General features: G+C 45.1%; 1 long non-coding RNA gene across 1 annotated transcript; it reads right to left on the bottom strand.

Annotated features, from left to right (window-relative positions):
- Positions 1-1952: 1952 nt before the first annotated feature.
- LOC141409366 (uncharacterized) lies at positions 1953-17617 on the bottom strand. Its single transcript, XR_012429728.1, has 2 exons — positions 17377-17617; positions 1953-3781 (listed from the first exon to the last, which is right to left on the bottom strand). It is a non-coding gene; the product is annotated as an uncharacterized lncRNA (long non-coding RNA).
- Between the last annotated feature and the right edge of the window lie 7675 nt (positions 17618-25292).

The following is a 25292-nucleotide window of genomic DNA, read 5'->3' as shown; positions in this document are numbered from 1 at the left end:
CATATAATTTCACCATTTCCATAGCTTCAGCACTATAATTCTGGAGAAAATGCAGGCACCAAGAAGACACTTGAGGCACATTATGCTGGAGATAAAGATGTTTTAGAGAATTCAATTTAAGCTACAACATTAAAGTTATTTTGTTGAATAAAACATAATGCAATAATGAGCTTGTGTATGTCAACTCTATGGTGGAGGTAATAATAGCTAGAGAGAGCATGTCCCCTCTCCTCTTTTTCATGCTCATTAGAGTAATAGATAATGCTATAGAGAGAACCTTTCTCTAATATGTGCTTCATCTCAGGTTAAGCGTGTGTTGTGCAACTGTGCTTCATGAAAAAAAAAAATGGTAAAGGAACTAATTTGGGAGCCATTCACAAAAGTGCTACCACTTGATGTTATTTTATACTCTGAGATTTCTTATTCCCAGTGCCAACCAGGAATGGACTTTCTGGAGAAGCTCAGATTAATCACTCCTTATATACTTGGCACTGGGAGGTCTGTATGGAGCAAGTGAAGAAATCAGCAGAGTGAAGACAGAGGGGGAACAACATGATCAGGGAAAGGCAAAGTTACTGCAATGTTGGTTTCAATCCTGTCAGTCATGAGTGAGACCCATGACTTCCTCTCTCTAGGACTCAGTGGTTCTTATCTGTAAAGTGGAGGAATAGAAAGGCCCTTTAAAGTATTAACATTCTCTGACCTATCTGTAAAACACTTTCATTCATACTGATGGGAATCTTAACTACTTTGCCAAGAGGACATAATAATCATCAAGCTGAATGCACCAAACGACATTGCTTAAAACTATCTAAGCAAAAACTGAGAAAGTTACACAAGACAGACAAACCTCCTATAAGTGTAAGAACTCTTTAGCACATGTTTAGTGTGTCAGAGACAATGCTGTGTTCACACCATTCCTCTTCCTGGACATGCAGAAAGACTACATTTCCCAGCCTCCCTCGCAGTTAGTTTGGAACCATGGGACTGCATTTCCACCAATAGGAATGTAAGAAATCACTTCCAGGCCAAGGTATCAAAGGCAGGTGCAAGCTATGTTCCCTCTCTTCTCATCCACATGGCTACAAGTGGAAAAACTCTGAGACGGCAGAATTAAAAGATGGAAACCTCCAGGATCTCTGAATCACTGTTGGACAAGGGCCCCCAAGGAGAACCCCTGCCCTGCACCAGACTATGATACGGATGCCAACACACTGAGAGTTCAGGGTTTATTTGTTTCAGCAGCATTGTCTAGTGTTACACTAACATCCTAAGGTTTGAGAGATCTAGCATATTGTTAATTGAAGCTAGATTTCAATTACATTGAGAACCTTGATTATCTATTTAAAAATAAAAACTCTCCTAAAAAACAAATAATCCACATTCCTTTTAACCACGTGTGGCACATTTGCAAAAAAAAAAAAAAAAAACAACTGGCCACATATTAGGCCACAAAGAAGTCTCAACAAAATCCACTATACGATTGACACTGTCCAGACCACATTTTCCTGACCATAATGCAACAAAATTAGAACAGCAAGAAGATAGCTAAACACAAGCATACATTTGGAAATTAAAAATATCTTTTCATGAGTTAAAGGAGAAATCAGAATATAAATTACTAAATATTTACAACTGAATGAAAACAAAACTTTTTATATTTTTAAGTTTGATACATCGAGCTACTTGGCTTCTGCTTTCATCACATCATTGAGGAAAGCGGTGGTTGCTTATTGTACCCCTGCTTGTACTGCAGCCTGTAATGGATGAGAACCTCCCTGTTCCAGAGAGCTAAACACTGAACTAAATTGTGCTGTAACACAGCCCTGTGTTGGGGAATTGGGAGTGATCATGCAAACTCTTGCAAATTTGCACAGTGACAGAGGCAATTGTTTGGGCAGCTATTCACTACATGAAAAGTCAATTGACCAAAAGTCAGTCACTGAGCTATCTCAATACTTTCATTTTATTTTCTTTTGGTAGCAGGTTGCAATTAAAGGAGAGAAAGAAAACAAAGTGGTAAGAGTGTAAGATAATGTACACCCATGTGTAAAAGAAAATGACAAGACTGGATGACTTGTCTTCTCTTGGTTAGCTCCTTGGGCTGCATGTCTCCCTCCTCAGAGAACCTCGTTTGCCTTTGTCCAGATTCGTTAGGGCAGATAATCCAGGCACCTGCTCCCCCATGATGGAAGCCAAAGATGTCCCTGAAGCCACCTCCAGCTGCACCCTTTCCTGCATTGCCCACATGGTCACAACTCGGCCGATTACACTCCCTCTCAGAACTTTGGTCTTGAGCAAAGGGATTCGAGGGTGAAGGGACTGAAGGTCTGTCCTTCCAAAGTGGTATGTGAGCAAATGACTAAAGTTTACCTAGCCCTTCCAAGCACTTTTTTTCTTAATTTTTATTTATTTTTTTATTTTTTGAGACAGAGTCTCCGCTCTGTTGCCTAGGCTGGAGTGCAGTGGCATGATCTTGGTTCACTACAACTTCCACCTCCCGGGTTCAAGGGATTCTCCTGCCTCAGCCTCCCCAGTAGCTGAGATAACAGGCATACACCACCATGTCTGGCTAATTTTTTTGTATTTTTAGTAGAGATGGGGTTTCACCATGTTGGCCAGGCTGGTCTCGAACTCCTGGCCTCAAGGAATCCACCTGCCTCGGCCTCCCAAAGTGCTGGGATTACACGTGTGAGCCACTGTGCCCGGCCCCAAGTACTTGTTACACATCAACTCATTTAAACTTCACAGTAATACTGAGATGAGTGATATCATCGCCATCTTACAGATCAGAAAACTGAGGCAGAAAGCTGTTAAATAGCCTTCCCTACGTAGCAGAGTCAAAGATATGAACCCAGGCCAACTCCTGCACCTAACCTCCACATTGCACTTCCATCAAGGTCCTCTGGAACTGCCTGACTCCTGTCTGCTGCAAGCCTACTTCTTCAGGAGAACCTTATTTCTACAAGTTCCCCAACAGCCTTCCAATAAAGTCCCTTTTGCTTCAAATACACAGGTATTTTTCTATTGTCTACGTCCAAAAAACTTTCAATGATATATTAAGGGAGTATCAGACTGGGTATACTTGTAAATATGTGTGCTTGAAAGTGTAATTTGAAAGTGGAAGTAGAGACTTAGAGCTCCCCAACGGCTATGGGTTAGTACACGTATTAAGGTGATATGGGTTGGCTGTGTCCCTGCCCAAATCTCATCTTGTAGCTCCCACAATTCCCATGTGTCATGGGAAGGACTCGGCGGGAGATAACTGGATCATGGGGTGGGTCTTTCCCATGCTGTTCTCATGATAGTGAATAAGTCTCACGAGGTCTGACGGATTTATAAAGAGGAGTTCCTTTGCACAATTTATCTCTTACCCACCACCGTGTAAGAAGCCCCTTTGCTCTTCCTTCATCTTCTGCCATGATTGTGAGGCCTCCCCAGCTATGTGGAACCCATCCTGAAAATGCCACTAAACCTCCTTTTCTTTATAAATTACCCAGTCTCCAGTATGTCCTTATTAGCAGTGTGGGAACAGGCTATTAAATAGGGTGAATAACAAAAACAAGATGCTGTAAAAAATGACCCCAAAATTTCAGAGGCCTAACTTAATCGAGATCTGTTGATTGCTGATGTCATGGGTGGTATGCATGGGGGAGGGGCAGGGACCTCTGCTCTGCTCCATGCAGTCATTTAGGGATCAATGCTTCTTCCAGGACAGGACTTCACCGTCTTCAACACGTGGCTTCTGAGGCTGGTATGGAAGAATAAAGTGCAGAGGATCCTGGAGGAGAGATTTTTTTTATAGTCAAGTTTAAAGGTAGCATTTATTGCTTCTCACTCATATTCCACTAGCCAAAATATAATCCCATGGCCCCAGACTGAACACAAGAGGACTGGGATGTATAATCTAGCTGATGGCCCAGGAGCAAAATGAAACAGATTTGGCACACTTGACCTCTTCCCACTACAGCAAGAAAATGTATTCAGTGTTCACCATATGCCCAACACAATATTAGGCACCATGCAGGAACTTTAAGCAAATCTCTGTATGTAAAAATTTATGATTTACTTGAAAAGACAGAATACACATTTCTGAAACACATGAGAATTACCCTAAACCAACAGAACATCCAAAATCATCTAGAGGAATAATAGAAGAAATCTCCATGAAACAAGAGATAACCTTTTCATGTATTAAATTTTAAAATATGTTTAAATGCTAATACAAAATTTCTCCCCAGGGTGAGGTGAAGCCGATATACTCATACATGGCTTATGATTATATAAAATAATACAACTCTTACAGAAAGTCATCCTGAGCCATGTGCAGTGGCTCACGCCTGTAATCCCAGCACTTTGGGAGACCGAGGCAGACAGATCACTTGAGGTCAGAAGTTTGAGACCAGCCTGGCCAACATGGTAAAACCCCATCTCTACTAAAAATACCAAAATTATCCAGGCATGGTGGTGGGTGCCTGTCATTCCAGCTACTCAGGAGGCTGAGGCACAAGAATCGCTTGAACCCAGGAAGCAGAGGTTGCAGCGAGCGGAGATCATACCACTGCACTCCAGCTTCAGTGAGCAAGCAAGAACTCTGTTTCAGTGACTCACCCCTCCAATCCCAGCACTTTGGGAGGCAGAGGCGGGCTGATCCCCTGAGGTCAGGAGATCAAGACCATCCTGGCTAACACGGTGAAACCCTGTCTCTAGTAAAAATACAAAAATTAGCCGGGCGTGGTGGCGGGTGCCTGTAGTCGCAGCTACTCGGGAGGCTGAGGCAGGAGAATGATGTGAACCTGGGAGGCAGAGCTTTCAGTGAGCCGAGATCACGCCACTGCACTCCAGCATGGGCGACAGAGCGAGACTCCGTCTCAAAAAAAAAAAAATAAATAAATAAATAAATAAATAAATAAAATAATAATAATAATAATAATGTTAGATAAAAAAGTATTGAAAAAATTTTCATTGCTAATGATTTAATTATCACATTGATCCTTGAAAATTGTTGTGATGCCCTGAATTTTAGTTTATTTTCTAGAATTTTTGTCATTAAAATTTCTACAAGATAATAGCAAAGAAAATCTGTAGACTAGATTTTCTATGAAAAATTATATGAATCAGTTTTTGTATATGACAAGTGTTTCCTGAACTTATTTAATAGGTCACAGTTCAGTTCTAAATTAAATTTCACAGACCAAGTTTTAAAGTTGGCTTCTATAAAAGTAGGCAGTTAAAAAAAATTACCTTCATGTTACTTGCTGGATGTGGTAAGTAAAGATATTTATTACTGCATTATTTAAAATAGCAAAACATGGAAGCAATTTATATGTCCAACTATAGGGGAATGGTTGAATAAATAATGGCACATTCATTAAATTAAATCTAATGCAGTTATGAAAAGTCATAAGTATGAAAACCAGGGAGAATATGGAAAAAATAAGTGTAGTGTTAAGCAAAAAAAGAACTGAGAATTATGAGTAGCCTTGGATTATGATTACATCAGATAAACAACAACAAAATTATTTACAGTGAGATGGAAAGTCTTACTATCTTTCAAATATTTGTAATGGTTTCATATTACTTTTATTTTATTATTTTATTTTATTTTATTTTATTTTATTTTATTTTATTTTATTTTGAGGTGGAGTCTTGTTCTGTCACCCAGGCTGGAGTGCAGAGGTATGATCTCGGCTCACTGCAACCTGTGCCCCCCGGGTTCAAGCAATTCTTATGCCTCAGCCTCCCGACTAGCTGGGACTACAGGCACATGCCACCAAGCCCAGTTAATTTTTTGTATTTTTAGTAGAGACGGGGTTTCACCATGTTGGCCAAGCTGGTCTCTAACTTCTGACCTCAGGTGATCCACCCACCTCGGCCTCCCAAAGTGCTGGGATTACAGGCATGAGCCACCACACTGGCACCATATTACCTTTAAATAATGTTTTAGGATGCAAGGTGGCATTGTTTTAACATATAAGTAAAGGAATCACCAGGATGCACTGGGTCAGTCCCTATAGATGAGCACCAGGGTGATATGCACACACCCAAGTGTGAGGCTCCTGCTATACACTGTGTATGTGTGTGTGCGTAAAACCTTGAGGAAAATACCATTTGCCTCATCCATTTTTCCAAAGATGGTTCAAAGACAGTATTTATCACTAAATTCCTCCAAAACCTTAAAACCACATGTGTACATTTGCACTTGTGAGTCACTGAAATCCAGTTTGAGATCATTAGCAACACTGGACAGGGTGACCCAGCCTGTCAAATCATGGGGACAGGTGGGGATGTTACAGGTGGAAATGGACTGACTCACACTCAGGCTGTCACAGCCTGGTCTCAGCCTGCAGGGCTTATGCTGAGAATGGTACAGGCAGGGGAGCCAGGGACTAGTGTCCAGATGAGACATCAGGCTCCATCACCCACTGGCTGAGTCACCCAGGCAGGAGAGCTCACCTGTCTCCCTGGGCCTCTATTTCTCCATCTGCACAGCAAGTATCACAGTCACTACGGTCAAAATGTGTCCTCTAGAATTCATGTGTTAGAAACAACCCCCAAGGCAACCATGTTAGGAGGTGGGGCCTAATGGGAGGTGTTGAGGTTGTGATGGCCCCACCCTCATGAATGGATTAATGCCATTATAAAAAGGGCTTGCAGAAGTGGGTTCACTCTCAGGTGCTTTTGTCCTCATGTCTTCCATCATGTGATGATGCAGCAAGAAGGCCCTTGCCAGACACTAGTGCCTCAATCTTGGGCTTCCCAGTTTCCAGAAAAATTTCTGTCTATTATATATTACCCAGTCTTAGGTCTTCGGTTATAGAAGCAAAAAATGGACTAAGACAACAGTCCTGCCTATGGGCTCCTTGAGAATTAAAGGGAATGCAGGAGGCCCACCTATCCTTGGATTGGATCCACACATCCTGAACACATGGTAATTTCTACTGTGATGGTCTGGAGGGGTGTGACGAGTGGGTTGTTTTTCTTTTTCAAGTGTTCTGTGGTGCTTGTATACAGCTTTTCATGAAAATGTACAAGGCACAAGTCACCCATTTATCCCACTCTTTGACCTGGGGTAAATTCTGTACCCTCTCTCGGCCTCAGTGTTCTCATCTGTAGAATGGGAATGGTGGTGCGTCCCTCACAGGTTTATTGTAAGGCTAAATGAGCTAACTCATGTAGACATCTAGCACAGAGTCTGGCTCATTCTAAGTGCAAAATAAAGGCTGCTAGCTGTTGGTTTTTGCTAGGATCAAAATAATCAACTTCTACTCATTTCTATTCAGATGAATTGGCGCTTAGAAGCCAGCTTTCTACAAGATCGGGCTGGGTCAGGAAAAACAGTAAAAAGAGCAGCTAAATGCATTGAGTTCCTATGGCATGTCAGGCACTCCTATGAGTGCGCAGTGGCTCCCCCCGTCAAAGGATGGGGGAACAGAGGAATGGCCTTTGCCCAGCTCTGGCTGAGAGCTCTTGGATCAAGAATAACTGATACAGAGACATCTCACCCCTTTGCCCTGACCAGCGCCAAGAGGCCCATTGCCTATGAGACGATGACACCTATGACCCGGTTCACAGATCCAGAGCCAGTGAGGAGCTCTTGGAGCCAGATCAGGTGAAAACTAAACAGAGATGAGCAGGTGCTAGAGTAATTTTCACTGCAGGTCATAGAAACTGGCTGAAGGTAGCTCATGACAGATAAAAAGGATGTTTACTGGATAAACATCAGAGTGTCTCATGAAACCTAAGAGTGACAGTAGGGTAACCAACCATCCCAGCTTGCCCAGGACTCTCTGTTTTATTCTTGCATTTTCAGAAGCCCCTCAGTCCCAGGCAGACTGAAGCTGTTGGCGGCCCTGGAATCAGGTGCCACAGAAGTGGGACCCCTGTGGGATTCTCACCACGTCTCTCCTCCCTGCTTCCCTTTGCATGCCTCTTCTCTTTTGCCCCCAAGCATCCACCCTGCCCAGCCTCCTCTCACATGCGGTGCAAGGTGGCAGCCCCAGGCTTTGAGCCTTTCCCTTTCCCGCAGGCACTGCCAAGACAGGCTGAGAATCTCTCACCCCTAACACCAGATTTCCAGAGGAGGGAAGCGGATCGGCCAAGCCAGGCCAGGTATCCACCCAGATCTTCATCCACTGTGGCCAAGAAGAGGACCCTATGGTGGGAACTGCAGCACCTATTACCTGCTGAACACTGCTCCAGAAAACATAAGAAATGCTACCAAAAAAATGAAACAGAATAAATGGTGCCATAAATTGAATGTTTGTATCCCCATTCCATTTTTTTTTTTTTTTTTTTTTTGAAACGGAGTCACGCTCTGTCACCCAGGCTGGAGTGCAGTGGCATGATCTCGGCTCACTGCAAGCTCTGCCTCCCAGGTTCATGCCATTCTCCTGCCTCAGCCTCCCAGGTGCCCGCCACCTATCCCCGCTAATTTTTTGTATATTTAGTAGAGATAGGGTTTCACCATGTTAGCCAGGATGGTCTTGATCTCCTGACCTCGTGATCCGCCCACCTCAGCCTCCCAAAGTGCTGGGACTACAGGCGTGAGCCACTGTGCCAGGCCCCCACTCCAATTTTATATGTTGAAATCCTAACCCCAAGGTGATGGTAGGAGGTGGAGCCTTTGCGAGGGGATTAGGTCATGAGGGTGGGGCCCTCATGAATGGGATTAGTGCACTTGTCAAAGGGACCTGAGAAAGCTGCCTTGCCCCTTTCACTACTTGAGAGCATGGTGAGAAGGCACCATCTGTGAACCAGGAAGCCAGCCCTCACCAGATACCAAATCAGCTGGTGCCTTGATATTAGAATTTCCAGCCTCTAGAACCATCAGCAATAATTTATTGTTTCAGCCAGTCAGTGTACAGTATTTTTGTCATAGCAGCCTAAACTGACCAAGACAGAGAGATACAGAAAGATGGGACGTGACAGTCAAGGACAGCCTTTCCAAGGAGGCATATGTTAGTTTCCTATGGCTGCTGTGACAATTATCACAAACTGGGTGGCTTAAACAACGCACATTTATTTCCTTGTAGTTCTGTAGGCTAGAAATCCAAGATGGGCTAAAATCAAGAGGCAGGACTCTGCTCTGGGGAGAAGCCCTTTCCTTGCCTTTTACATCTTCTAGAGGCCACCCACATTCCTTGGCTCATGGTCCCTTCCTCCACCTTCAAGCCAGCAGTCATGGGTTGAGTCTTTCTCACATTGCATCTCTCTGATTCTGACTCCTCTGTCTCCCTCTTCCAACTTTCAAGCGTCCTGTGATTACACTGGGCCCACCAGAATAACCCTATTTCAAAGTCAGCTGATTAGCAACTTTAATCCATGTGCAATATGAGTTCTCTTTGCCAAGCACCGTAACATAGCCACAGGTTCTAGAGATTAGGATGTGGACATCTTCAGGGGAGAAGGGCATTACATCACCTACTACAAGGTAATACTTGAACAGAGACCCTGGAACAAGCCTGCACTGTGAAGGCTGAGTCCAAATACACCTGCCACAGTCCATCTGTGCAAGAGGCAGGGAGGGGAGAGAGGGCACAGAGAACACAGATCATTCTGAGCAGGACGGGCTTCTCCAGAGGTGTCTCCATACAGCTCCATATGGCTTCTTGGCTATGACTGGAGGTGAAGTTAACATCTGCCTCTACAGCAAACAGCACATGTCTTATCGTACGCCAAGAGGCAAAGCACAAACTCCTTCCAGGGTCCAGGGTCCCAGATGTGGTTTCTAACTCCAGACCCTTCCTAGAAGCCATTGTCAGGGGGTTAGCCCTGTGCGGCACTCATGCCCTCAGACAGAGGTGTGCAGGAAGGAGCTGTGGGCAGTGGTTCTCCCAGGAGGGAGGTAAGGAAGTAGGGAGATGTGAATGTGATGGAGAGCAGTGGTTTAGAGGTATCTGTGATGATGTTTCTTAAGAAACCCAAAAAGATCTGAAGCAAATACTGCACAATTATGTTGCTAATTGGGAAGGTGGGGTCTTTTCTTATTTTCTGCTCATTAAAAAAAAAAAAATTTAAGAGATGGTGTCCTGCTTTGTTGCATAGGCTGGTCCTGAACTCCCCTGATCCTCAGGGGATCCTCCTGCCTTCACCTCTCAAAGTGCGGGGATTACAGGCATGAGCCATAACACCCAGCCAGTCCTTTTCTATAGGTTTGAAATATTGCACAATCAAAAAGAAACTAATAAATTATCAGGGAAACACTTACAGAACACCTAAACCTCCTTCAAGGCAACATCCGGTCTGATTTTGACATTACTGAAAAGCTAAAAGCGCACCCCACTGGGAACGCAGCTGAAAATTAGACTAAGAACTCCTCAAAGAAGAGGCTTCCACGGAGACACCTTATGCAGCCCCACCCGTCCTGCTGCAGGTACACCCAGTGCCCATGGCTCCCACATCTGGCCAAGAGTTAAACTCTAGAATAGAGGTGAAGTCTGGAGGGTCTGGTTTGATATGTGTTTTTAAATTCCGTGACTCATGATACAACCAAAGGTTCTTCTCATATGAAGCACAAAAGGGAGATGAAATATGGACCCAGAAGGATGACAGCAGCTTCACTGTGCCCCACTGCAGGATGCCAGGCACACCCAGCTGCCCTGGAATAACGGCACCCTGAGGGAGGCCCTCTGCACACCTCCACCCACCCCTGTTTCATCCTGGGTTGCGGGGAGCATGCCTGAAGCCCCTATCCTTGTATCAACCCTGGAAATTAGCAGAGCCAATCTCTGATCCTTCTTGGACATCAGAAAAGCTCAAGAACCTTCCCCTCTGACATCTGAAACTCCAAAGTTCATCACAGATTTCAACCTGAATTTGGAATCTTTCAAGGCAAGTACTATCATTCCAGCCTTAAAACTAGTCATTAGCTTACTCAACAAATGGTTATTAAGCACCTACCATGTGCCGGGTGTGGCTTCATGCGCTCAGAATACAGCAGTGAGCCAAAAAGACAAAAATCACAGGTCTCATGGAGCCTATGGTATAGTTGGAGACAGATGACAAACAAGGAAAACAAGGCAATATATTAAAACACGTCAGTCAGGCACAGTGGCTCACACCTGTAATCCTAACACTTTGGAGGCCAAGGCAGGAGCATTGAGTCCCAGGAGACTGAGACCAGCCTGGGCAACATAGCGAAACCCTATCTCTACAAAAGATTAGCCAGATGTAGTGGCACACATCTACAATCCCGGCCACTCAGGAGGCTGAGATGGGAGGATCACCTGAGCCCAGGAGGTCAAGGTTGCAGTGAGCTGTGACTGCAACACTGTGCTTCAATGATAGAATAAGACCCTGTCTCAAAAAAGTATATATACACATGTATTTCAATCTATATATTTAAATCTATTTTAAATACATATAAACATATTAACATATCATTATATAATGTGTTACTATATTGTTACAGCTAATTAATATACAGTAATGTGTATATATACATATATAACTGTACATTAACACATTACATATATATGTTAGTTGGTTATTAGTTACAACTGCTAAGCGGGGAAAGTAAAGCAAGGAAGGAAAACGAGGTGGGGGAGCGAGGGGTGGTTTACAGTCCCAGCTGGGTGGCCTTTAAAGGTGACACTGAAGAAGACCAGACTGGGTGCAGTGGCTCATGCCTGTAATCCCAGCACTTTGAGGGGCAGAAGTAGGAGGACCCCCTGAGGCCAGGCGTTTGAGATCAGCCTAGGCAATACAGCAAGACTCTGTCTCTACAAAATAAAAATAAAATAAATGAGTTGAGCGTGACAGTACATGCCTGTAGTCCCAGCTACTCAGGAGACCAAGATGGGAGGATCGCTTGAGCTTAGGAGTTTGAGGCTGCAGTGAGCTATGATTGTGCCACTGCACTCCAGCCTGGGCAACAGAGTGAGACCTTATCTCAGGGGAAAAAAAAAAAAAAGAGTGAGACGGGAACCACTGGTGGCATCTGAGCGCCCGAGTGACATACCCTGATTGCTGCGTGAAGAGGAAGCACAGAAGCAGGAAGCTGGCCAGAAGTGGCTCAATAATCCCTCACGGAGAGCTGAGGGTCACAGCGTGGTGTAGCCAGGGGGCACCAGGCCGGGAGGACCACTGGGTTATGGAGGCTGGGTCATCACAGTAAAGCCCTCAGTAAACACTGGTGCAAACTGCAGCTAAGATGGGGGCTGAAGGGCGTTAGAATTTTTAGAGTGATGTTTACATTTTTGCTTTGTCCCTTCACATCCCTGTGCCTCCTTTTTCTCCATCTTGAAATGGAGCATAACATGAGCCACCCCTGAGTGATGGTCTGTGCACTCAGCTGCCCACTTCCCTAGGATGTGTTGTTAGATTCCACGACTTAAAAAGCAGGTGAGACTCAAAGAGGAGGAGTTAACTCTGCTGACCTTGACGAGGAGGGCAGCTTATCTTTCCAGGTGATACTGTCATCAATGCTGTACCCTCAGATTCAATAACAGAGAATAAATCCTTTATCAAGATATGAGTGTTGAAAAAATCACCACCTCCCCCAAAGAGCCCATCTTCCAAGAAAGCCCATCCCCACTTGGATCCTTTTTTATTACTCTCGGAAAGGTGGTGTGAAAATTTGATAAGGCAAGATATCAAAGTTCTGGCGTGTCACAGAGAGGGCTCTCGCTTGCTGATAACGTGCAGATACGGCAAGTCGAAAAGTACTTTTTTATTGCTTTGGGGCTCTCAATTTGTACCAGAGTTCCACAACTGCTGGCTGAGTCAGCCCGTTCCTAACCACTCAACCTTCCAGAACATCATCTCCGCAAACCTGCAGTGCAGCGCTAATTTCTGAGATTATCCTCTGGGTAAAAACGAACTGTCTCCTGGTGGCAGGGTGGGGTGGGTCACTACCTCCACCAAAAAAAAAAAAAGAATGGTGGCAAACAGCAGGTGCTCAGGCTCTCCTGGGTGCAGGGTTGCTGTCCCCCAAGGAACACAAGTGTTCCAAATGCAACACTCTGGGAAGGATTCTTCTCTTTGTTCACTCCTGCCCCAGGAATGTCGTTCACAGATGCTGCCATGTTTAAAAATTTTAAGTCTCTCCCTTGGAACATAGGATGTCTGAGTTTTCTTCCTCAGTAGCCAAGGTACTGCAAAGAACCCATGGAGACGTAGATGAAACACGATACCCATGAGTTGGTTGTCGTCCTCACTGGAGCTGAATGATGGGTACACAGCATGCATCGAATGAGTCTCTGCTTTCCATATATTTGAATTTTTTTTCTTTTTTTTTTTTTTGAGATGGAGTCTCACTCTGCTGCTCAGGCTGGAGTGCAGTGGTGAAATCTAGGCTCACTGCAAGCTCCACCTCCCGGGTTCACACCATTTTCCTGCCTCAGCCTCCCAAGTAGGTGGGACTACAGGCGCCAACCACCACACTCAGATAATTTTTTGTATTTTTAGTAGAGACGGGGTTTCATCATGTTAGCCAGGATGGTCTCGATCTCCTGACCTCGTGATCCACCCGCCTCAGCCTCCCAAAGTGCTGGGATTGCAGGCATGAGCCACCACGCCCGCCCATATTTGAAATTTTCTATAATTAAAAAACATTTAGGCCGGGTGCAGTGGCTCACGCCTGTAATCCTAGCACTTTGGGAGGCCAAGGCAGGTGGATCACCTGGGGTCAGGAGTTCGAGACCAGCCTGACCAACGTGGTGTAATATATATATATAAAATATATATAATATATATACACACACACACATGCACACACACACACATATACATACACATATATATTTAACCATCCTCAGAGCAAGTTCGCAATAGCTAATAAAATGACAAGTGTGCATACCCTTGGACTCAGCAATTCCACTTCTTCAGATTCATCCTGCAGACACACCAGCAAAAGTGCCACATGAAGCATTGTTCCTACCACACTCATAAGAGCAAAAGGCTGGAAACAAGCTAAATGTTCAACAAGGGGGGATTGGCTAAGTAAACGATGGCACAGAGGAATCGCGTGTGTGCCGCTGATAAAAGGAAAAGGACACTCTATGGCCTGACATGGGACAACCTCCAAGGTAGATTGAAGTGGGCAGAATCCTGGTCCCCTAAAGATCTCTGTATTCCTGTGAATATGTCACCTTATGTTACAAAAGGGACTCTGCAGATGTGATCAAGTCAAGGGTGTTAAGATGAGGACATCACCCTTGATTATCCAGTTTAACCCAATGTAATCACAAGAGTCTCTAAAAAGGGAGAAGGATCAGAATCAGAGAGAGACTTGAAGATGTCAACCTACTGGCTTCAGAGAGAAGAGGCCATGAGTCAAGCAATGCAGGCAGCCTCCAGGACTGTAAAAGGCAAGGGAACATCTTGATGTCACAGTGAGACCTATTTTAGACTTCTGGCCTCCAGAACTGTGGGGAAAAAATTAATTTGCATTGTTTTAAGACATTACATTTGTAGTAACTTGTTATTGCAGGAATAAGAAACTGACACGTAATTAAAAAGAAAAAGCAGTATGCAAAAATCTTTATCAGCTGGGTGTGGTACTTCATGCCTATAATCCCAGCACTTTGGGAGGCTGAGATGGGAGGACTGATTGACCTCAGGAGGTTGAGGCTGTGGTGAACTGTTGTGTTAGCCTGTTCTCACAATGCAAATAAAGACCTACCAGAGACTGAGTCATTCATAAAGGATAGAGGTTTCACGGACTTACAGTTCCACATGGCTAGGGAGGCCTCACAATTGTAGCAGACGGTAAAAGAGAAGCAAAGACACGTCTTACATGGCGGCAGGCAAGACAGCTTGTGCAGGGGAACTCCCATTTATAAAACCATTAGATCTCCTGAGATGTATTCACTATCATGAGAACAGTATGGAGGAAACTGCCCCCATGATTCAGTTTCCACCTGGCCCCACCCTGGACACGTGGGAATTATTACAATTCAAGGTGAGATTGAGCCAAACTATATCAACTGTGATGGCATCACTGCACTCCAGCCTGGGTGACAGAGTGAGACTCTGTCTCAAATGATTTTTTCTTTTTTTCCTGAGACAGAGAGTCTCGCTCTGTCACCCAGGCTGGAGTACAATGGCGTAATCCCGGCTCACTGCAACTTCCACCTCCTGGGTTCAAGCAATTTTCCTGCCTCAGCCTCCTGAGTAGCTTGGATTACAGGTCCCCACCACCACTCTTGGCTATTTTTTGTATTTTTAGTAGAGACAGGGTTTCACCATATTGGCCAGGCTGGTCTCGAACTCCTGACCTCAGATGATCCACCCACCTCAGCCTCCCAAAGTGCTGGGATTACAGGCATGAGCCGCCATGCCCAGCCACAAGTTTGTTTAAAAAGTGTTTATCATAAGCTATCATTTACAGGAGATGGATAGATATAAACACAGATATAGATGCTGCTACAGATACAGATGTAGATGTATGAATATACTCTGCAGAAGGAGACAAGAAACTGGCAATACTGGTGACCTGCAGAGACGAGAGCTGGCAGAGGGAGTAAAGGAGTGTAAGAATGTCTTTTCCAATGTGTACCTCTTCGCATCTTTTGATTTTTGCATCATGTGAATATTCTGGCTAGTGAAAACAGTAAAATTCCAATGACAATATTCCTTCCTCCATTACCATGACATACATATTTTCAAGACTCTTATTTAAAATGCATAGGCCTTTGGCCAGACGTGTTAGCTTATGTGTGTAATCCTAGCACTTTGGGAGGTTGAGGCAGGTGGATCACTTGAGGTCAGGAGTTCAAGACCAGCCTGGCCAATATGGTTAAACCCTATCTCTACTAAAAATACAAAAAGACAAATTAGCTGGGCATGGTGGCAGACATCTGTAATCCCAGCTACTTGGGAGGCTGAGGCAGGAGAAGCACTTGAACTCAGGAGGCAGAGGTTATAGCGAGCCAAGGTCATGCCACTGCACTCTAGCCTGGGTCTCAGAGACAGATTCTGTCTCAAAAAAAAAAAAAAAAAACAAAAACAATGTATAGCTCTGGATGCAGGGGCTCATGCCTGTAATACCAGCACTCTGGGAGACCGAGGCAGGAGGATCACTTGAGTCCAGGTGTTCAAGATCAACCTGAACAACAAAGCAAGACCCTCAACTCTACAAAAATCAAAAAATAACCAGGTGTAGGCCAGGTGCGGTGGCTCACACCTGTAATCCCAGCACTTTGGTAGGCCAAAGAGGGTGGATCACCTGAGGTCAGGAGTTCGAGACCAGTTTGGCCAACATGGTGAAACCCTGTCTCTACTAAAAATACAAAACTTTTCCGGGCGTGGTGGTGTGTGCCTGTAATCCCAGCTACCCAGGAGGCTGAGGCAGGAGAATTTGGCAGCTGAAACCCAGGAGGTGGAGGTTGTAGTGAGCCAAGATCACACCATTGCACTCTGGCCTGGGCAACAAGAGCGAAACTCCATCTCAATAAATAAATAAATAAATAAATAGCCAGGTGTGGTGGCATGCACCTGGGGTCCTACCTACTCAGGACACTGAGGCAGGAGGATCGCTTGAGCTCAGGAGGTCAAGGTTAGAGTAAGCTGTGTTCATACCACTGCACTCCAGCCTGGAGGACACAGCATGACCCTGTCTCAAAAAATTAATTAATTAATTAATTAAAATAAAATGTCTAAACTGGAGTAGCATGGAAATAGAGTTGTCAATACGACTGCTCTCCAGTGGTTGGGCTCCTGGGAAACTTGGGACACCTGGGAAGGAGAAACAAAAATTGTCTAGAAAACCTTCCTGGATTTCACTAGCTACGTGGCGTTCACCAACCCAAAGGGCTTCAGCCAGTGCCCCCTTTCAAGGCAGACTCAGAGGGGAAGCTTCTCCCCATCAATATGGAAGCCTCTCTAGTCCTCTCTGGATTCCACCCCCTCACCCAGCACATCCCAAAACGGCAGGAGGAACAGGTTCCAAAGCAGCCTCATTCTGAAGCCTGGTCTGTCCTGTAATTCTCCAAATAGGCCAGGGCTAGACTCTTCAACAGTCCTTCCTCTACCAAAAAAAACCTCTCAATTATTCCATTTTATGTATCGCCTAAGGAAGCAGAAGAGGACTAGAACAGCCCCAGGCAAAAATGCTCCCAGACCTAAAGTGATTAGCTTTATGCAAGCCATTATGCAAATTTATGGCCATTTCAAAGCTATTCAGCCTTGAGGAGACCAAGCAGAGAATGGAGAGTAGAATTCAAAAGTTGTTGATTATCCAAGTTCACTCAGATTCTAATTTGAATATTAAAACTCACAGTGATTACTATGTGGCCCGTATACCATCAGACCTTTTAAAGCTTTAGTTACACTTTGCCCAAAATCAGGGATGTAAAGAATTCAAAACACCGGCAGGAGGAACAAAGGTTGATCTCAGTGTCATCAGTCCAGGGAAGCGTTTTCTTTTCTCACCTTTGAACGCAGAGCACAGCATCAGCCAGGTCTCACCACTTATCTCCAGGATAACCAGGTGAAGGAGCCCAGACCCACCTGAGCTCAAAGGGGGTGAACCAGGGTCCACATCCAGGCCACTGAGAACTAGTGAAACGGTTGTGGGATAGGATGAGGTTTCTCTTTAAATAGCCTGATCGATTCTTTATTTTTTAATTCATAGTACCCCCTCCACCCCGTTTTCCTTTTTCTCTTCCTTTCTGGTTTTGTTATATGCCTAGACACGCCACAGTACCAGGCGTTATCAGTACCAGCTCACATTCCTTTCCTTATTTGGAAAGAAGACTAGCTCTCTAGCTCATTGCAGCCACCCCTTCCCTTTCCCTCTCTCCCTTGCGTGCCCACCTTATCTAAAAAAGTTTAAATGTTCAGCCAACCGGGATTAGTTTAGACTGTACAACCCGACCCCGGCCAGTGGGGAAAGGGTACGGGGCAGGACTTGCGTCAGGAATAAAGGCTTTCGTGCCTCTTTGTTCAGGTGTGCTCTCATTGCGACTGGCCAAGGAGAAGCATCCATTTGCGCAGAAAATCCCTTTGCTAAAAAATCCTTTGAGTGTTCAAATTTCCTTAGGATTTTGAACATTATTACCAACACCACTATTACAGAAGTTTAGAAATTATTTAGGCAGATAGTAAGGGTAACAAAGTCCTTGGTAACGTTTCCCTTTTAATAAAAAGCAGTCCTAAAATCATTTTCTTTTTTTTCTTTTTTCTTTTTCCGTTTTTTTTTGTTTGTTTTTGTTTTTTTTGAGACAGAGTCTCCCTCTGTCGCCCAGGCTGGAGTGCAGTGGCACAATCTCGGCTCACTGCAACCTCTGCCCCCCGGGTTCAAGTCATTCTCCTGCCTCAGCCTCACGTCTGGCTAATTTTTGTATTTTTAGTAGAGTCGGTTTCACCATGTTGGCGGCTAGTCTCGCACTCTTGACCTCAGGTGATCCATCCGCCTTGGCCTCCCAAAATGCTGGGATTACCGGTGTGAGCCACCGCGCTCGGCCCCAAAATCATTTTCTTTTCTAACAAAGAGCAGCCTGTAAAATCAGGCTACAGACATAGAAAGGCAAGCTAGAAGCTTGTGCGGGTGAATGCCGGCAGTTGTGCCAACAGGGAAGAGGTTACCTGGGGACTAGGCATGTTCAAAATGGCGGCTCCATTTTCCCTTTTCTTTGTAAACCACGTGTACACAGTAAGGAGCAGGCAACATGGCTGTGGCCGGGCAAAGACTCCATCTGCATAACAGAAGATCAGGGTGAGGCGGCCAGCTTCCTCAAGTGCTATGCAAATATCACATCTGGTCCAACCAATCTTTGGGCCCTATGTAAATGAGACGCCGCCTCCTCCAACCGGTCTATAAAAACCCGTGCCCTGCACCACAAAACCGGAAGTCCCGCTAGGGCGCCCCCTCTCTCTTGCAGGAGATAGGGCTATTCTCATTTCTTTTTCTTTTCTTTTTATTTTTATTTTTTGAGATGGAGACACGCTCTGTTGCCCAAACTGGAGTGGAATGGCACGACCTCGGCTCACTGCAACCTCCACCTCCCAGGTTCAAGCAACTCTTCTGCCTCAGCCTCACAAATAGCTGGGACTACAGGCACGCGCCACCACACCCAGCTAATTTTTGTATCTTTAGTAGACATGGGGTTTCACCATGTTGGCCAAGATGGTCTTGATCTCTTGACCTCGTGATCAACCCGCCTCGGCCTCCCAAAGTGATGGGATTACAGGCATGAGCCACTGCCCGGCCTCTCTCTCTTTTGCCTATTAAACCTTCTCTCCTCTGCCAGTCGTGGTGGCTCATGCCTGTAATCCTAGCACTCTGGGAGGCTGAGGCAGATGGATCACCTGAGGTCAGAAGTTCAAGACCAGCCCAGCCAACATGGCGAAATCCTGTCTCTACTAAAAATACAAAAATTAGCCAGGCATGGTGACCTGCGCCTGTAGTCCCAGCTACCTGAGAGGCTGAGGCAGGAGAACTCCTTGAACCCGAGAAGCGGAAGTTGCAGTGAGTGGAGATTGCACCACTGCACTCCAGCATGGGCGACACAGTGAGATTCAGCTTAAAAACAAAACAAAAAAAAAAACCCATCCAGCCCTAAACCCACTTCTCATGTGTCCGTGTACTCGGTTTCTGTGACATAAGACAACGTACCTTGAAAATTTGCCCTGGGCAAGGACACACTTCAAAACCACCTTTTCAAAAATTATAACTGAGGAAATTGTGACAGTTAAAGAGATCAGACCTGACTGACCTCATCTTGCTTCTAACCTTTAAGCTGTCCTTCTTCAGTTCTGGGTATAGGAAAGAATTCAATTTATAGTTTGACTCTGAAACAAAATTGATAATAGCCCTTTCCTGAAAAGACCCCCTTCTTCCCTGGGGCCGAGTCTGCCTTTGCAGGACTAACAAATTTGCTACAAGATTAGAAATTACAGTTTAGGGGTCATGCAGCCTTTGCCTCCAAGAGTCTGAACTTCCCCAGATTGCTCCTGGCCATAATATCACTATTGTAAAAACTAAAATCAGTGCTTGAGATATTTTGCAGACCCTGCACAGGATGGATCAGCTGATAGCACCCAGACAGGTAATCTGGATCAAACAGTTCTGTCATCGTGCCCAGGAACAAAAGACAGCATGAAAACCTCACTTCAATCTCCTATGATTCCATCTCCAACCTGACCAATCAGCACTCCCCACTTCCCAAGCCTTTACCGGCCAAATGATCTTTAAAAACTTTGATCTTCAAATACTTGGGGAGACTGATTTGAATAATAATAAAACCCCAGTCTCCTGCACAACTGGCTCTGAGTGAATTACTCTTTCACCATTGCAACTCCCATCTTGATAAATCGGCTCTGTCTAAGCAGCAGGCAAGGTAAACCCATTGGGAGGTTACATTAGGACTCAGGAAAGCACTTGCTGAGCTCTCGCTATCGGCTAGACACACTTCAAAATATGTTGCGTGTGTTAACTAATTTACTCCTCAGAGCCACCCTTCGAGAGAGATACTATTACGGTCAACCACAGATGACAAATTGGGAAACCAAGGCACAACTAATGAGAGGCAGATAAGGGATTCCATCCAGCAATTCGATCACATTGTCACACCCACGTGGGATCAGTGTGTGATCCTGTGGGATCACTATGCTTTCCCCTCTAAAGCATAGAAAACTGGAAATTTTGGATTTCTTAGGAAGGACATAGACAAGGAGGTCCATGAATGAGCAAGCACCTGGACAGGTTGGGATCCAGAGCCTGGGCACTGGGGGTAGCAGACAGCCTGGGTTTGACCTTGGACTGGACCGTGGTCCTTGTGTCATTATGGATGAGAGACTCTAAAAATTATTGGGGTTTGTTATTGCTGTTGTTGTTGGGTTTTTTTGTTTGTTTTGGTTTTTTGTTTTTGTTTTTGAGATGGAGTCTTACTCTGTCGCCCAGGCTGGAGTGTAGTCGTATGATCTCAGCTCACTGCAACCTCCACCTCCTCGGTTCAAGTGATTCTCCTGTCTCAGCCTCCTGAGTAGCTGGGATTACAGGCATGCGTCACCACAGCCGGCTAATTTTTGTATTTTTAGTACAGACAGGGTTTCGCCATGTTGTCCAGGCTGGTCTCGAACTCCTGACCTCAGGTGATCCACCCGCCTTGGCCTCCCAAAGTGCTAGGATTACAGGCGTGAGTCACTACACCTGGCCCCCAAAATCCTTTTTTTTCTAACAAAGAGCTGCCTGTCAAATCAACCTGCAGACATAGAAAGGCAAGTTATGTCAAATCACCATGCCTGGCTAATTTTTGTACTTTTAGTAGAGACAGGATTTCGCTGTGTTGGCCAGGCTGGTCTTGAACTCCTAACCTCAGGCGATCCGACTGCCTTGGCCTCCCAAAGTGGTGGGATTACAGGCGTGAGCCACTGCACCCGGCCTATATTATTTTTAAGATAGGACTCACATGCCATGCCGTACCATTTGTCTTCCTAAGTATACAGCTCGGTGGTTTTTAGTGTATTCACCAAGTTGCACAACTGTCACTGCTATCTAATTTCAGAATATTTCTTTAACCCCAAAAAAGAAATCCCATCCCCATTAGCAGTCACTTTCTAATCCTTCCCCCAAGTCTCAAACAACCACTGATCTACTTTCTGTCTCTATGGATTTGCTTATCTTTCACAATAATGGAATCATACAATATGTCACCTTTCGTCCCTGCCTTCTTTCTTGAAGATCTTGTCTTTTAAAGATTCATCCATGTTGTAGCATGTGTCAGTATAGTTGTCCTTTGGTATCCACGGGGGGATTGGTTCAAGGACCCTCCTCAGATCAAAAATCACTGCTCTCAAATCCCGGATATTAAATGTCACAGTATTTGTATACAACCTACAAACATCCTGTATACTTTAAATCTCTAGATTACTTAGAATACCTAATATAATAGAAGTATTATGTAAATAGTTGTTACACTGTATTGTTTAGGGATTAATGACGAGAAACACAAGTATGTACATGTTCAATACAGGTGCAAACAATTTTTTTCTGAATATTTTCAGTCCAAGGTTGGTTGAATCCAAGCATGCAGAACCCATGAATATGTAGGGCTGGCTGTCCTTCATTCCTTTTTATGGCCAAATAATATTCCATTGTATGAATAGGCCACATTTTATTTGTCCATTTGTCAGCTGATGAACATTTTGAGGTGTCTCTACTTTGGGCTATTATGAATAATGCTGCTATAAACATGGGTGTGCACGTTTTTCTGTGGATGTAAGTTTTCACTTCTCTTGGACTTACAGCTAGGAGTGAAATTATGGGTCATATGATAACTCCATGGCTAACTTTTTCTTTTTCTTTTTTTTTTTTGAGACAGAGTCTTGCTCAGTCACCCAGGCTGGAGTGCAACGGCACAATCTTGGTTCACTACAACCTCCACCTCCCCAGTTCAAGGTATTCTCCAGCCTCATCCTCCTGAGTAGCTGGGATTACAGGTGCCCACCACCACGCCTGGCTAATTTTTGTATTTTTAGTTGAGACAGGATTTCACCATGTTGACCAGGCTTATCTCAAATTCCTGACCCCAAGTGATCCACCCACCTTGGCCTCCCAAAGTGCTGGGATTACAGGTGTGAGCCACCGCGCCCAGCCATATGGCTAACTTTTTGAGAAACTGCAGGACTGTTTTCCATAGGGGCTGCACTATTTTACATTCCCACCAGCAGTGCATAAGCGTTCTGATTTCTCGACACTATCGCCAACACTTGTTATTGTCTGTGTTTTGACTACAGTCATCCTCATGGGCATGAAATAGTACTTTTTTTAAGAATATTCACAAGTTGTGTAACCATTACCCCTATCTAATTCCAGAATATTTACTCCCCCCACAAATAAACCCCATGTCTATTTTAGTCATTCCCCATCCACCCTTTCTGCATCCCCTGGAAACTGCTGACCTACCTTGGGATGGACGAGATCTTTTTTTTTTTTTTTTTTTGAGACTAAGTTTTGCTCTTGGTGCCAAGGCTGAAGTACAATGGCGCAATCTTGGCTCATCACAATCTCCGCCTCCTGGGTTCAAGCGATTCTCCTGCCTCAGCCTCCCGAGTAGCTGGGATTACAGGCAGGTGCCACCATGCCCAGCTAATTTTTTTTGTATTTTAGTAGACAGGGGGTTTCTCCATGTTGGTCGGGCTAGTCTTGAACTTCCGACCTCAGGTGACCTGCCCGCCTCGGCCTCCCAAAGTGCTGGGATTACAGGCGTGAGCCACCGCGCCCGGCTGGGATGGACAAGATTCTTATCTTACCTTCCTCGCCTGCAGAGAGGAGCTGATAGTAGTGCCTGCCTCACTGGGTTGGGTGAGAACGAGATGAGATCATGTCTATAAACTTGCAGTGGCACACACTATGCATATATGTATTTCCATATGTATGTGCTATGTTTGTATGATACACACTGGTACACACTAGGTACTCAGATCTAAATTTAGGCAGGGGGCTTATAGGCACCCCTCCTCTCTACTCCTCATCCTCAGAGTTGCATCAAGAGAGACCCCAGCTCCCCAGCCGTACCTGAAATATGGGAGCATGAACCCTGAAAATTTGAGACTCAGTTAATTTAGAAAGTTTATTTTGCCAAGGTTGAGGATACGCACTGGAGACACAGCCTCAGGAGGCCCTGATAACATGGGCCCAAGGTAGTCAGAGCACAGCTTGGTTTTATACATTTTAGGGAGACATGAGACATCCATTGACATATGTAAACTGAACATTGGTTCGGTCCAGAAAGACAAGACAACTCGAAGCAGAAAAATGGGACAACTCAAAGGAGGGTGAGGGGCTTCCAGGTCACAGGTAGGTGAGAGATTGCATTCTTTTGAATTTCTGATGAGCCTCTCCAAAGGAGGCAATCAGGTGTGCATTTATCTCAGTGAGCAGAGAGATGACTTTGAATAGAATGGGAGGCAGTTTGGCCCTTCGCAGTTCCCAGCTTGACTTTTCCCTTTAGTTTAGTGATTTGAGGGGCCCAATATATTTTCCTTTCATAGGAGATCGGTCTAAACTCTCTCTCCTTTCCCAAATAAATGACAATTTTTTTTTTTTTTTTTTTTGAGGAGTTTCGCTTGGTTGCCCAGGCTGGAATGGTGCAATGGCACGATCTTGGCTCACTGCAACCTCCACCTCTTGGGTTCAAGTGATTCTCCTGCCTCAGCCCCCTGAGTAGCTGGGACTATAGGTGCGTGCCACTCTGCCCAGCTAATTTTTGTATTTTTAGTACAGATGGGGTTTCTCCATGTTGGCCAGGCTGGTCTCAAACTCCTGACCTCAAGTGATCCACCTGCCTCGGCCTCTCAAACTGCTGGGATTACAGGTGTGAGCCACCGCGCCTGGCCTAAGCAACGATTTTTAAAGGAATTCTGTGGGTGAGTAAAAACTCCACTTCAATCCCACATCCAGCAAAGAGCTTGGATGGAGCAGCCTCCAACAAGTCTGATCATGCCACTGCCTTTCTTAAGAGCCTTTGGTGGCTCCCTGTTCTCCAAAGATGAAAAATGTTTGCATGATTCTCCACCATCTGGCTTCAGCCTATTTGTACCATTGTTAGAGTAACTGCAGTTAGTCTGGAGAAAGTCCTTTCGGCCGGGCGCGGTGGCTCCAGCCTGTAATCCCAGCACTTTGGGAGGCCGAGGCGGGTGGATCACGAGGTCAGGAGATCGAGACTATCCTTGCTAACATGGTGAAACCCCGTCTCTACTAAAAATATAAAAAACTAGCCGGGCGTGGTGGCGGGCGCCTGTAGTCTCAGCTACTTGGGAGGCTGAGGCGGGAGAATGGCGTGAACCCGGGAGGCGGAGCTTGCAGTGAGCCGAGATCACGCCGCTGCACTCCAGCCTGGGAGACACAGCGAGACTCCGTCTCAAAAAAAAAAAAAAAAAAGAAAGTCCTTTCAACTCAGACAGACCTCACTCCTCTCATTGACTGTGTGACCTTGGCAAATGTTCACCTCTCTGAGCCTGAAGATCCTTGTCTGTAAAGTAGGGGCAATCATGGCTCCCTGCAGGGTTGCTGTGGTTATTACCTGGGAATATAACTGAAGAGCACCCAGCATAGCTTCTTGAAATACGCTGGACCAGCAGTCAATAGACTTTTGCATAAAGGCAGGTGCAATGGACTAAATAATTGTATTCTCCCAAGATTCATTCATTAAAATCTTGACCTCCCGTGTGATGGTATTCAAAAGTGCGGCTTTCAAGAGACAATTTGGTCATAAGGGAGGTGTTCTCATGAATGGGATTAGTACCCCTATAAAAGAGACCCCAAAGAGCTTTCTCCTCCTCTTCCCACCATGTGAGGATATGATGAGAAGATGGCGGTTTGTGACCCAGAAGACGACCATCTC

Source organism: Macaca fascicularis, chromosome 20, assembly GCF_037993035.2.
Source record: "Macaca fascicularis isolate 582-1 chromosome 20, T2T-MFA8v1.1".
Taxonomy (NCBI): Eukaryota; Metazoa; Chordata; class Mammalia; order Primates; family Cercopithecidae; genus Macaca; species Macaca fascicularis.
The sequence above is the reverse complement of the archived record's forward strand: the minus strand, read 5'-3'. Positions and strand labels throughout refer to the sequence as shown.